This window comes from Chionomys nivalis, chromosome 1 (assembly GCF_950005125.1).
Source record: "Chionomys nivalis chromosome 1, mChiNiv1.1, whole genome shotgun sequence".
Taxonomy (NCBI): domain Eukaryota; kingdom Metazoa; phylum Chordata; class Mammalia; order Rodentia; family Cricetidae; genus Chionomys; species Chionomys nivalis.
The window spans coordinates 64772569-64786560 of record NC_080086.1 but is presented as its reverse complement, the minus strand read 5'-3'; positions in this window follow the sequence as shown (position 1 = coordinate 64786560).

Sequence of the window (13992 nt, the reverse complement as noted above, 5' to 3'; positions counted from 1 at the left end):
TAATGTAACAATAAAAACATATTGGTTTAGTGGACATGCAAATAGCCTATAAACAGAATACACATTCATTTTGAATGGCTGTGGAGTCATTATTTTTTTTATTATTTATTTATTAAAGATTTCTGCCTCCTCACCGCCACTGCCTCCCATTTCCCTCCCCCTCCCCCGATCAAGTTCCCCTCCCTCGTCAGCCCAAAGAGCAATCGGGGTTCCCTGCCCTGTGGGAAGTCCAAGGACCACCCACCTCCATCCAGGTCTAGTAAGGTGAGCATCCAAACTGCCTAGGCTCCCACAAAGCCAGTACGTGCAGTAGGATCAAAAACCCATTGCCATTGTTCTTGAGCTCTCAGTAGTCCTTATTGTCCGCTATGTTCTGCGAGTCCGGTTTTATCCCATGCTTTTTCAGACCCGGGCCAGCTGGCCTTGGTGAGTTCCCGATAGATCATCCCCATTGCCTCAGTGTGTGGGTGCACCCCTCGCTGTGCTGAGTTCCTTGCTCGTGCTCTCTCTCCTTCTGCTCCTGATTTGGACCTTGAGATTTCAGTCCGGTGCTCCAATGTGGGTCTCTGTCTCTGTCTCCTTTCATCGCCTAATGAAGGTTAATATTCAGGAGGATGCTTATATGTTTTTCTTTGGGTTCACCTTCTTATTTAGCTTCTCTAGGATCACGAATTATAGGCTCAATGTCCTTTATTTATGGTTAGAAACCAAATATGAGTGAGTACATCCCCTGTTCCTCTTTTTGGGTCTGGCTTAACTCACTCAGGATAGTGTTTTCTATTTCCGTCCATTTGTATGCAAAATTCGAGAAGTCATTGTTTTTTACTGCTGAGTAGTACTCTAATGTGTATATATTCCATACTTTCTTCATCCATTCTTCCATTGAAGGGCATCTAGGTTGTTTCCAGGTTCTGACCATTACAAACAATGCTGCTATGAACATAGTTGAGCATATACTTTTGTTGTATGTTAGGGCATCTCTTGGGTATATTTTCAAGAGTGGTATTGCTGGGTCCAGGGGTAGGTTGATCCCGAATTTCCTGAGAAACCGCCACACTGCTTTCCAAAGTGGTTGCACAAGTTTGCATTCCCACCAGCAATGGATGAGTGTACCCCTTTCTCCACAACCTCTCCGGCAAAGGCTATCCTTGGTGTTTTTTTATTTTAGCCATTCTGACAGGTGTAAGATGGTATCTTAAAGTTGTCTTGATTTGCATTTCCCTGATCACTAAGGAAGTTGAGCATGATCTTAAGTGTATTTTGGCCATTTGAACTTCTTCTGTTGAGAATTCTCTGTTCAGCTCAGTGCCCCATTTTATAATTGGGTTGATTAGCCTTTTACTGTCTAGCTTCTTGAGTTCTTTATATATTTTGGAGATCAAACCTTTGTCAGTTGCGGGGTTGGTGAAGATCTTCTCCCAGTCAGTGGGTTGCCTTTTTGTCTTAGTGATAGTGTCCTTTGCTTTACAGAAGCTTCTCAGTCTGAGGAGGTCCCATTTATTCAATGATGCCCTTAGTGTCTGTGCTGCTGGGGTTATACGTAGGAAGTGGTCTCCTGTGCCCATGTGTTGTAGAGTACTTCCCACTTTCTCTTCTATCAGGTTCAGTGTGTTCGGACTGATATTGAGGTCTTTAATCCATTTGGACTTGATTTTTGTGCATGGTGATAGATATGGATCTATTTTCATTTTTCTACAGATTGACATTCAGTTTTGCCAGCACAATTTGTTGAAGATGCTCTCTTTCTTCCATTGTATACTTTTAGCTCCTTTATCAAAAATCAGGTGTTCATAGGTTTGTGGGTTAAAATCTGGGTCTTCTATTTGATTCCATTGGTCGACTTCTCTGTTTTTATGCCAGTACCAACCTGTTTTCAATACTGTAGCTCTGTAATAGAGTTTGAAGTCAGGGATGGTAATGCCTCCAGACAATCCTTTATTGTATAAGATTGTTTTGGCTATCCTGGGTTTTTTGTTTTTCCATATAAATTTGATTATTGTCTTCTCCAGATCTGTGAAGAATTTTGATGGAATATTGATGGGGATTGCATTGAATCTATAGATTGCTTTTGGTAGAATTGCCATTTTTACTATGTTGATCCTTCCAATCCAAGAGCAAGGGAGATCCTTCCATTTTCTGGTGTCCTCTTCAATTTCTTTCTTCAAAGACTTAAAGTTCTTGTCAAATAGATCTTTCACTTCCTTGGTCAGAGTTACCCCAAGATATTTTATGCTATTTGTGGCTATCGTGAAAGGTGATGCTTCTCTGATTTCCCTCTCTGCTTCCTTATCCTTAGTGTATAGGAAGGCAACTGATTTTTTGGAGTTGATCTTGTATCCTGCCACATTACTAAAGGTGTTTATCAGCTGTAGGAGTTCTTTGGTAGAGTTTTTGGGGTCGCTTATGTATACTATCATATCATCTGCAAATAACGAAAGTTTAACTTCTTCCTTTCCAATACGAATCCCCTTGATCCCCTTATGTTGTCTTATTGCTATTGCTAGAACTTCAAGCACTATATTGAAGAGGTATGGAGAGAGTGGACATCCTTGTCGTGTTCCTGATTTTAGTGGGATGGTTTTGAGTTTTTCTCCGTTTAATTTAATGTTAGCTGTCGGCTTGCTGTAAATAGCTTTTATTATATTTAGGTATGACCCTTGTATCCCTAATCTCTCCAAGACCTTTATCATAAAGGGGTGTTGAATTTTGTCGAATGCTTTTTCAGCATCTAATGAAATGATCATATGGATTTTTCTTTCAGTTTATTTATATGGTGGATTACATTTTGAATGGCTGTGGAGTCATTATTTAAAAAAAAAAAAAGAAAGAAAGAAAGAAAAGAAAGGAAAAGGACCAGCCACCAGGTAACAACTTTGCTGGGCCACCAATCCGTTCAATTCATGACCACTACCCAAGATGACCACCAGATGGCAGCAGCTCCTTGCTTTCCCGGGGTTTTGTCCTTACTCCGCCACTTCCAGCTGCACTATCTCCTGCACAGCTTATCTCTTTTCTCTTTAGCAAAAGGACTAACTGAAAACAATGAGCTTCCTCACTCACCTAAGAACTCAGAACAGACCTGAACACCACACACTACCGAGTACCCACGTGGGGGCAGTTACCCCAATGGCTCTAGCTCAATCTAGACATGGTACAGACACAGGAGCCAGGGCCATTCATGGTATGAGGTGAGCCCTTAGGTCATCTAGGTCCAGCTTTAGCTTCCTCATCTGTAAAATGGAGAAATAATACCTGAGGTAATCAGAACATGGGGAACCAGGACAGAGACCCCATTGTTGCCCGAAGAGAGGCCAGGTCACCCTCTGAGAGTTCCTGAAAAGGCAATCTTTCCAAAGCTTGGCCACACACTTGCAGGGGAAATGCTTTGTCAGAAGGAGGGAAAAAAACAGTGTCCCCTGCCCTACCTGGTGTAGGCCAGACAAACCAGCAGCCAAACCCGGTGCTTAAATTGATCTACACACACCAGGAGTCACAGCAGTGGACCTGGTTCCTGGTCACAAACTTCAGGTTCAGCCATCTAGATTGACTCTGTTGCTGGCTGGGGGTGGGTGACCAGCACAGGTGGGGACAAGGCTGGCCCTTGACTGTGTTGTCACTGCCCTTCTGGTGCTCCTCCTTGGAGTGCCACAAAAATACCCATTACATCGCCCTGGTGACCCAGCTCTCCGGTGTTGAAGGAGCTGTGGGCTGTGTTCATGCCGCCCCAGCTCCCGGTCACATGGCTAGCTTATGCCCCAAAATAATGACACACAAACTGTATTCTTTTAAACACTGCTTGGCCCATTTCTATTCATGTGTGTAACACCCCAAGGAGCGCTTACCGGGAAGATTCTAGCCTACGTCCATCCTGGGTCGGAGCTTTATCGCGTCTGCCGGGGAGAGGGGAGCATGGCGTCTGCTCCAGAGAGCAGAGCTGTCGAGTCTGAGCTCACTTCCTCTTCCTCCCAGCATTCTATTCTGTTTACTCCACCTATCTAAATTCTGCCCTATCAGATGGGCCAAGGCAGTTTCTTTATTAGCCAATGACCTTCCTCCATCATTTCCCCTTTTTCTGTTTAAACAAAAAGGAAAGGTTCTAACATAGCAAAATTACATATAGCAAAACAGTTATCAAGTAAGAATTACAGTTACAATATTTACATCTATTTTATCTTTATCATAACTAAAGAAAACTATAACTATCTATCTATTCTTCAACTCTATCAAAGACTCCAGAAGGATATAATATTACCTAAGCAAACAAAAAATAAGCAACTTTCAAACTCTAGAAATGACAGAGACATCTCGCTGCCTTGACAGTCACCCAAAGTTTCTCTGTACCGTTGGGGCATCCATCTTCGGCCTACAGGCCCATAGTTTCCAGCAGACATTTCCATGAAGCAGGAAATTTCAAAGGCAGTTCAGTCACTATCTGCTGTGTCCTGCAGAATGTCTCGCATGAATTCATGTCTCTTTCATGAATCAGGAACCCCAAAAGATCATCTCACCTTTAGGCAAGTTCAGCAGTCCTCTCTCTGCGGGTTCTTTGTGTCCAGTTTATACAATAGTCCAGGCAAGAGCAGTTTCTTGCCCAAATAGCTATCAAACTCCCTAAGAATCCTCTTCGATGCCCATCTTCTTTCTTCTTGAAGTAGATTGGTGCTGCCAGGAGCAGAGTGTCTCATTGTCATGAAAAACCCTAAGTTATTAAAACATTTAAAATACCATATTCTCTAGTCTTTGAAAGATATGATGAATGTCTATCTGAAATATATGCATGCACATCTAGAAAATCTAACTAACATGACTACAAACTTGACTATTATTAATAATTATCCATTAACAACCTATATACATTACATTTTGAAATGAACTATACAATCACAATACCTTAATCAATATCAGAAATACATACACATATAATAAAATTGACCTTAAATTAATATCAGTAAACCAAGATTCATATCAATGCAAATTATTCACATCTATATCATCTCCCCCTTTAAATGTAAAAGAACATTTATAAACAATATATGGGAACATGGGCGCAGTTTTTTCTCTCCAAACTGCTTCCTGCTGAATGGGGGCGCTGTTAATCAAGTCTTTCATGGTATAACCTGTGTGCTAGGTTCCTCTCAGTCGGCAGTTGAGCAAAGTAATTTTTTTTTGTTTTTTGTTTTTCTGTTTTTTTGTTTTTTTTTTTTTTTGTTTTTCGAAACAGGGTTTCTCTGTGGCTTTGGAGCCTGTCCTGGAACTAGCTCTTGTAGACCAGGCTGGTCTCGAACTCACAGAGATCCGCCTGCCTCTGCCTCCCGAGTGCTGGGATTAAAGGCGTGCGCCACCATCGCCCGGCGAGCAAAGTAATTTTTTGAAGGTGTTCACAGCAACCCTTCAGGAGGACGTGGTCTATCATACCATATTGGGATAGAAGAAATCCACAGGGTCGCATCCTCTGTGAAAACAAAAGAAGAAACTCTTTTCCAAAGTATCATATCCTTAGATCCAAATTCTGAAGTCAAGGTATTTTGAAAATATCTATCTTGGATTAGTTCAGCAGCATTTATAAACAAATATCTTTTAGCATCTGTTGCTCCTTCCTCAGCATTCAAACAATTCAAAGAGAGCATAATAGCATACAGTATCAAGATTCTCTGTGTAATTTCCATCTTTGTGCAGCTTTATTTTAACTCTATTTTGTTTACTTTTGCTTTTACTTTATATTTTCTGTATATCTTCGTCCTGGAATAACTCTTTAGACAAGGCTGTCCTTGAACTCACAGAGATCTGTCTCTGCCTTCCAGGCAGTGGGATTAAAGGCGTGTGCTACCACACCTTGAAGTCTCAGAGGTCAGTCTCCCTCTGCCTCCCAAGTGTTGGGATTAAAGGTGTGCACTACCACACCCAACTACTCTCTTTCTTCCTTATTTTACTTTTAAGAACTTTAATTTTCAGCCTGTATATATTTTTAAACACACTGTAAATCATTTAAAGTTTTCTTTGTCTTTGAATCTCTCTTTACTGTATCTCTCTCTTTTTCTGACCACACGAGCCTTTAAATTACTGAGCAATATCAGTAGGACGAAAGCCGTGGCTTTGATGGCTGGATCCAGCACATTCCTTAGCTTTCCAGCCTCATGGCGGAGATACCAGCTGTAGCCATGTTTATCACCACAACTCTGTGGCGTTTCAAGGTCCCTGCCAGCAAACAAGCTACAACACTCAAATGCTCTCTCTGTAGCTGACCTCCTGCCTCAAACAGTCAGAGTTTGCCCTGGCAGGATGGCCCACAAAGCCGGCATTTTAAAACAGCACAACTTTTTTCCTGCTACGGCTGAAAACCGAAAAGCATGCCTTCAGCTTTTCACCAACACCGTTTTAAGTGTTTCGTGGCAGGACCTCTTAAATGAGCTGCAAGGTTTCACAGCTGAAGCTGAGTCAGGAAGCCTCTCTTAGATGAGAGCACCTGCTTGCCTCTAGCAAGCAGAGCAGACCCGAGAAATTGTTGCTACCAAGAAAACACGCTTTACTCTATTCTTTCCCAAGCTTTCTCAGGCTTTCTGTGGATGCAGTTATCCACGTGGGCGCCATCTGTAGTAGGGAGCTGTGGGCCTCTTCCCACAGCCCAGCTCATGGCTGCCTGGCTAGCTTATGCCCCAAAATAATGACACACAAACTGTATTCTTTTAAACACTGCTTGGCCCATTTCTATTCATGTGTGTAACACCCCAAGGAGCGCTTACCGGGAAGATTCTAGCCTACGTCCATCCTGGGTCGGAGCTTTATCGCGTCTGCCGGGGAGAGGGGAGCATGGCGTCTGCTCCAGAGAGCAGAGCTGTCGAGTCTGAGCTCACTTCCTCTTCCTCCCAGCATTCTATTCTGTTTACTCCACCTATCTAAATTCTGCCCTATCAGATGGGCCAAGGCAGTTTCTTTATTAGCCAATGACCTTCCTCCATCACTCCTGTCCACTTTCTTTCCCACAGATTACATCTGGGGATGCTACTTCTGGTGGCACATAGGAAGGTCCCTGCATCCTGCTGGTTGTCCATGTGCCAACACTGTGGTTGTTTCTGGGAGACTGTTTGGGGTAGGGTGGCAGTTTTCCTCTCTCCCACTGTGGGCAGTAGTGTTTGCTGGCATGGCCTCTTGTTCTGGCCTGTGGACTTCCTGTCCTGTCTGTGAATAGCATCCAGACCCACCTGCTCAGCTTGGAATACAGGTAGGATCTGGTCTCTGCTTTCTCTTCCTTCCTTCTTTCCTTCCTTCTTTCTTTTCTTTCTTTTTTCCTTCCTTTCATTTTACTTCTTTATTTGTTTTGTTTTTGTTTTCCAAGACGGGGTTTCTTTGTGTAGCCCTGGCTGTCCTGGAGCTCACTCTGTAGATCAGGATGACCTCAAAATCAGAAATCCACCTGCCTCTGCCTCTGTGTACTGGGATTAAAGGTGTGCACCACCACTACCTGGCTTTTTTTTTTCATTATCTATTCTTGACTCAAACTCTCTCTGTGCAGCTCTAGCTGTCCTTGTTCCCCCTGCTCTGCTTCCCAAGAGCCAATGTTACAGGCACGTGTCTCCACACCCAGCCTTGGCACCAGCATGAACGGCCACAGAGCAGCGGAGCAGAAGAGCTGCGGGACAGCATAGCATCGCTCACCCACTGCGCCTCCTCCAGTCTGCAGATGAGGTGCAGAGGTGTATGCTCCTCACTCTCATCCCTGATCCGAACTTCTGTAGGTTCTCAACCTTTTGAGATAAAGAAGGGGCAACAAGCCCATGTTCACAAATCCTGGCGTGCCTGCCCTCATATGAGAGCCCTCCTGCGCCCTCCTGCGTGTGGGTACACAGTGCTGTGAGGTGCCCCCTGTCTCAGGTGGGGGTGGGAGTGCTGTCAGGGAAAGGCCGAGGGAGCTCTGGAGCCAAGCTGGATTCAAGTCACAGAACTGTCATTTATTGGCTACCTGGCCACTCAGTGTCCTCCTGTATAGCAAAGCTAACAGTAGCCAGAAGTTTTTCTCTGTCTCACCAGGTCCCACTGGTCCGGTTTCTCTCCTGCCCACTGGTCCCACAATTGCCTATAAAATAATCATTCAGAAGCTTAATGTTAATTATAATTGCTTGGTCAATGGCTCGGGCTTCTTACTGGCTAGCTCTTACATATAAATGAACCCATTTCTAATAATTTGTGTTTCACCATGTGGCTTCGTGGTGTTGCCTGTTCTCTGGTACATTGTGGCTCCGGTGGTTCACTGGAATCTCTCTCAACCCCGCTCTTCTTCACCTGCATCTCTATTTGGATTTCCCACCTAGCTAGATTCTGTCCTGCCATAGGCCAAAGCAGCTTTTATTCATCAACCAATAAAAGCAACACATATTCACAGGGTAGAGAAGGACATCCCACATCAGTGGTTCCCTCTCACCAGGATTCTACTCTACTGAACATACTGAGCTATTCTGAGATAAGAAATATATTAGCTATTGTTATTATCACCACAAGCACCCCTGGGTGTACATCAACAAGGGCTTAAAAGAAAAATAAAAGAGCTGGGGAGCTCTGTTGATCATTAAGTTTCCCCTGTTTGAGTTTGGCCCTAACCCTGCACATTAACCACAAAACAACTTGAAAACCTGTGCTTCCCGCCTTCAATTCTCATTAGATATGGAGTATTCAACGGGCAGCCATTTGTCTTGCAGAAAATTGGCAGGTGCTCCCACACCCAGTGAATGGGCAAACTTTGATACCATGTTCGGGAAGAACATCAGTGTTCTTCTAGGACTTACTGCCTGCCTCCAGGGGGCGCACTCACCTACCAATTCAGAAATGCCCCCAAGGACTGCTTGTTTTCACACACCTCTCCCTGTGGCATGCCTTCCAAGGATATTTTTGAATCTGGCCTTAACTGCCTAGCAAGCCCCACCTGCTGGGCTCAGAACACCAAGCTGGGTCCCAAACACCCTGTATTCCTATGCCCCATGCACCTACCCTTCGCCTGACTCCCCAGTGCAACCAAGTCTCCATTGGAGCTGCCTCTTCCAAGTGACCGTGGAGGAGCGAGGAGTCCCATCTTCCTCTCAGACTACTGTCCCTCTTTTCAACAGCAAAGGAAGGAACGACTTCCATCCGATCCCATCCCACCTCCACCCCCTGAATAACATTCCTCCATCCCTGGGGAGGGGCAGCAAGCACACAGCAGAGCAGTATTTTGAAAATGACTGTCATCCCTGACCAGATTGAGGTAAGAACGAGCTGGCTTTCCTAGACGGAAGGTTTCGGAAGCCACTGTGGGGGTTTCCAAAGGAACACGTTAACATTCTAATCTAGGACAATCTCTGCTGTTCCGCACACACTATCAGGTCCCCAGAAATCTTGACTAAACCTTGTGTAAGCACTAGTGACCAGGAAATGGGGCTGTGGTATCACAGCTTGAGGACTGGCCAGGAAGGTAGGGTGGCCTCCAGGGACAGGAATTCTGCCTCCTCCCACCCTTACAGTCTAGTTCTGTGTGAGTGACTCTCCAAGTGACTCCGGCAATTGGTGCCATTAGAGTTCCTTACCCATTTAGGAGCCCTGGCTGGTAGCCTGCAGGCGAGCCAGTGTCCCTCCCAGCTCACAGTGCCAGTCATGAGGACTGCAAACGGGTGCACAGTCCTCCTGAAGCAGGGCGGTCCTCACACACCTTCACCTGCCGGTACCTCGCAAGGCTCTAGTTTTCACCGGTTACCTTTTTAAAAACGATTTGTTTTTAATTTTGCAAGTGTTCATGGTACATATGTGTCTGTGTATATGTAGATGTGTGTACCTGTGCGTTCATGGAGGCCAGAAGAAGACATCAGTGAGCTCCTGGGACATTGTCTGTCTTTCCCTATAAGGCAGGGTCTCTCCGAGCCTCAGCTGGGTTGAAATCCCACCCATCCTCCTGCCCCACTTGGAGCTGGGGTTCAGGCTTTCAGGAGGATGCCCCGCTTATTATATAGGTGCTGGGATCCAAGCCCCAATCCCTTTGATTACATTAGCAAGAGTTCTTACCTGTTGAGCCCTTTCTCCAGCCCTCATTTCTCCCATTTAAAAAGTGGGATGACACCTTCCTTATTTGGAGGCAGAAAGTGCACATGCCTTGGTGCACCTGTTTAGGTCAGAGGCCAACCTACCAGAGCTGGTCCCTCTCACCACGTGGGTCCTGGGAACACATCTAAGGCCACCAGGTTTGAAGGCAAAGTGCCTTTAGCCACTGGGTCATCTTGCCAGACCAAGTTTTATCATTTTTAACAGTGAATCCAGGTTCAGGAAGTGACATAAGAACACACTGACAGGGTTGCGGCTGGACCCCACGGAACGCCTAGTTCAGAGTCAGTGTTGGCTCCTAGGGAGCTGAGATGCTCTGCCATGGTGACGAGCATGGCTTCCTCCTTCTTGGGGTGTGTGTGTAATTACTGTATCTTGGAGATTCCAGATGTTTAGATGAAAGGAGGCTTAGTCTGTCATTACATGTCTTCTTCTTATCGTGGCTTTGAAGTCTATTTTCGTAGGACTTGATGGTTGGTCCTGAGGTCTGACGGCGGTGGCCACCCTCACCCTGGGGCGCCCTTAGGCTTCCCAGGTAAATTTTCCTTCAGGTAGCAAAGGGGACTCTGGGAGGAAGCCGGCTGTCCGCATCCACCCTGAGCAGTTAGTGCGCACTGTCTAGAGTCCTCTATGCTCTCCTCGGGGAAGACAGTCTTGGGTGCCTCCCATCGCATCGTTCCTTGAGAATGAAGACTCCCCAGGCAAGATGACACCAGTTAGTACACAGGCATGGACCATTGTTTTTGGAAGAACTGGTGTGTCTTGTCACAACTGAAGAAACAACGGTAGTTGGGGGAGGGGGATCTCAAGACAAACTTCTCCATCACAATTACAGGGCAGAGTGAGTCATTAGAAATGATTCACAATGACTCCTGTGCCTTACAGGTAAATACACAGGCCTGCATGACTTCCTGCTCTTATCCCCAAAAGCCTCTGGGCATAAATAACATAACAACAACAACAACAAAAACCCAGCACATTGCCACCCAGAAGACTGCGTCATCCCAACAATGAGACCACTGTCTCTTCCATGACAGGAAAGACATCCATGACTCTGGGCTCCGACCTCTGAGTCACTATGGGCTCAGGTCAGTCACTGGAGCAAAGGAAGAGGAACCGGTTATCAGATTTCAGGAAAAGCCACAGCTTCGCCGAGCATCTGAGGCCTACAGTTGTCCCTAGCTTTCTAGCCACGACGGGAAGCTCTGAGGTACGAAGGAGGCTGAGGTGTGAGAAGAGCTTTGCAAACACGGGGTCTTCTCAGGGTGATGAGTGTTGCTACCCAAAATTCACTCTAACTCTTTCAGAGGCAGGATGGATGCCATTACACAGAATGTTTTTCCATTGTTCTCTAGAGATGTGGTGGTTGTTATTACTCAAAATGCACTCTGTGTTCTCAAAGGTAGGATGGACATTGCCACCCAAAATGCCCTTGTCTGTGTCTTCCCAAAAGCAGAATGGAGACTGATACCCAGAATTCTCTGCATTCTATTTGTGCTTATGAGAAGATGAATGAGATACCCAGATTCCAGGGAGGACTTTCTTGAATATTTCACCTGCTGACTTTCGCCAAATTTAAAATTCTGTCTTTTCATTCACCATGTATCATTTAGTCCCTTTGCTTAACTCTCTGTTTCTTAAGCCCTTTATTTAAGACCTCTATGTGCGAGTGTATGTGTATGTGAGCAGAGGCGTGGCCAGAGGGCGTTGGATCCTCCAGAGCTGTAGCTACAGATAATTGTAAGCCACCAGACCTGGGTGCTGGGAACCAAACTTGGGTCTTCTGCAAAAGCAGCAAATGCTCTTAACCACTGAGCCATCTCTCTAGCCCTGGCGTCTGGTTTTTAAGAACCTCCTCTGAAGCACAGATTGACCTCCCGGCAGTCATGCCAAGTTCTCTTCCTAGGAGCTGGCTAGGAGACCCACCTGCAAGAAACTGGTTGGGGTCTGTACAAAGAACTACGTAAGCCCTCCTGCCTGGAGAGGGGGCTCAGGGTGCCAGGGAGAGGTAAGCCTGCCAGGCCAAAGTCAGGACATCTGTTTGCCACACATAAAAGCCAAATTGTTTCCCCTTCAAAAGGTACATTTGAGTCTGAACTACTTTAGCCTATGGCCTGGTTTTCAGAGTCCTAGCAGATGCAGCTGGGCAGAGCAACGACATGTAGGACACATGTGACCCTAATTTAGTAAGCAGTGGTGTCTGTAATACCCTGTGCAGCACAAGGGGTACACAGACCCCACCAGACCCAGAAGAGAAGGCATGTGCAGGTGGGGGCAGAGCCAGGGTAGTGTCGGGAATTCCTGAGGCTACTGGACAGGGAAAGAAGGGTCCTCTCTAGAGAATTTGTGGGGAGCACAACCATGCTAACCCTTGATTTTGGAGCACTATCCTCCAGAACTTTCATCACGGCTCATTGTTTAAAGCCACCCATGTTGTGGCTGTTACAGCAAGCTGAGAAAGTCTGCACATGCGTGCGTGCGCACACACACATACACACACACACACACACCTCCACACTTCCACACCCTGCACAACTACTAGCTTCCATCTTGGAGTCCACAGATGAAATAGGGCAGGGGTCCTCTCAGTTCCGTGGATGAATGGTTCTGAGGGCAAGGAAGCAGCATTCATCCAGCTAGTACCTGTTGGGTCCATTCTGTGCTGGGGTTGGGGAGATGAACAGGACCCAGCTCTCAGGGAGGGGTGTCCATATCTCAAAGGCAAGATGGGCACAGGCTGAAGCCTGGAGTAGCAGATTCTACGGCCACCTTTGGGCTGAGGGCTAGACTTCGAAGTCTAAAGGTGTCTCACAAAATCAGAAAGGCAATCAGGTACACGACAAATACCGGTGGTTGGTGTCTTTAGTGTTCCCCAGGGGCCGTGGTGCTGGTGCAAAGTGGTAGAGTCTCTAAGTAGAGGGATCATTAGAGAAAGTTACATCATTGGGATGTGTCATTGCTGGGGATAGTGGTACCCAGGCCATCTTCCTTCTCTCTCTTTTGACTCCTGGACCATAACGAAGCAAACAGCCTTGTCTTTTGGCTCCCTGCACTTTCACCAGAAACTTCTGTGACACCAACAATGCCAGAGCACCAGGGCCAAGCATGCACGACTAGACCTCGAAGGCTGAGCCATGGGAAACGTCTTCCCTTATCAAGTTCATGATGGTGGCTATTCTGTCAATGTGGTGGAAGGCTGACGCACACAACTGACGTTTAGGCCGTGGTCTACCCTGCATATAAATGCTTTCTACTTGCTTGCAATCCCTAGCCTATGGATCACTCTCTTTGTTTGCTGTAATGTTTAGTGCAGGACACCTACTGTACTAAGAATGTGATGGCATATTTTAATGCTTCTATAGAAAATTAGAGGCTAGCTTGGGAAGAATTGCCATTCTTTTCTGTGCCATACGTTAAGCCAAGGCCAAAAGACAGCAGGGCCTCAGAGGCAGACACTAAACGCCCTCTCCTTCGAGGAAATTATTCTTTTAGTCTTTTCAATTAATTTTTGTTTTATTAGGGCACATTGTTTCAAACATCAAATCGGTCTGATAGAATGAAATACCATTTCCTGCCCCACCTCTTGCCTACTCGCGCGGTCCTGACCCTAGAGGCTGCCACTTTGAACTGCCGTTTTCATGAGACCACACATTTCTATGTTTCTAACTAGTGTGTGAGGGCTGCTGTCTTCTCCTTGAGCCACAGACTTCCTGTGGGGGTAGATGGGAATCTGTCTCTCTTCTTCCATCGCAGTATCTTCACTTCCTGTCCGCTCCCTCCATGTAATTATTACAATCCTGGGCAGATCAGTGCTCTGTTTACGTCGTCATGCCTGGACAAACAGTAGTCATGGCCAAGCTTGCTCAACGGGGAGGTTTCCTACTCTACCTTTTGTTTTTATCTGTAGCTAATGATTGTCTTCCTTATTGACTT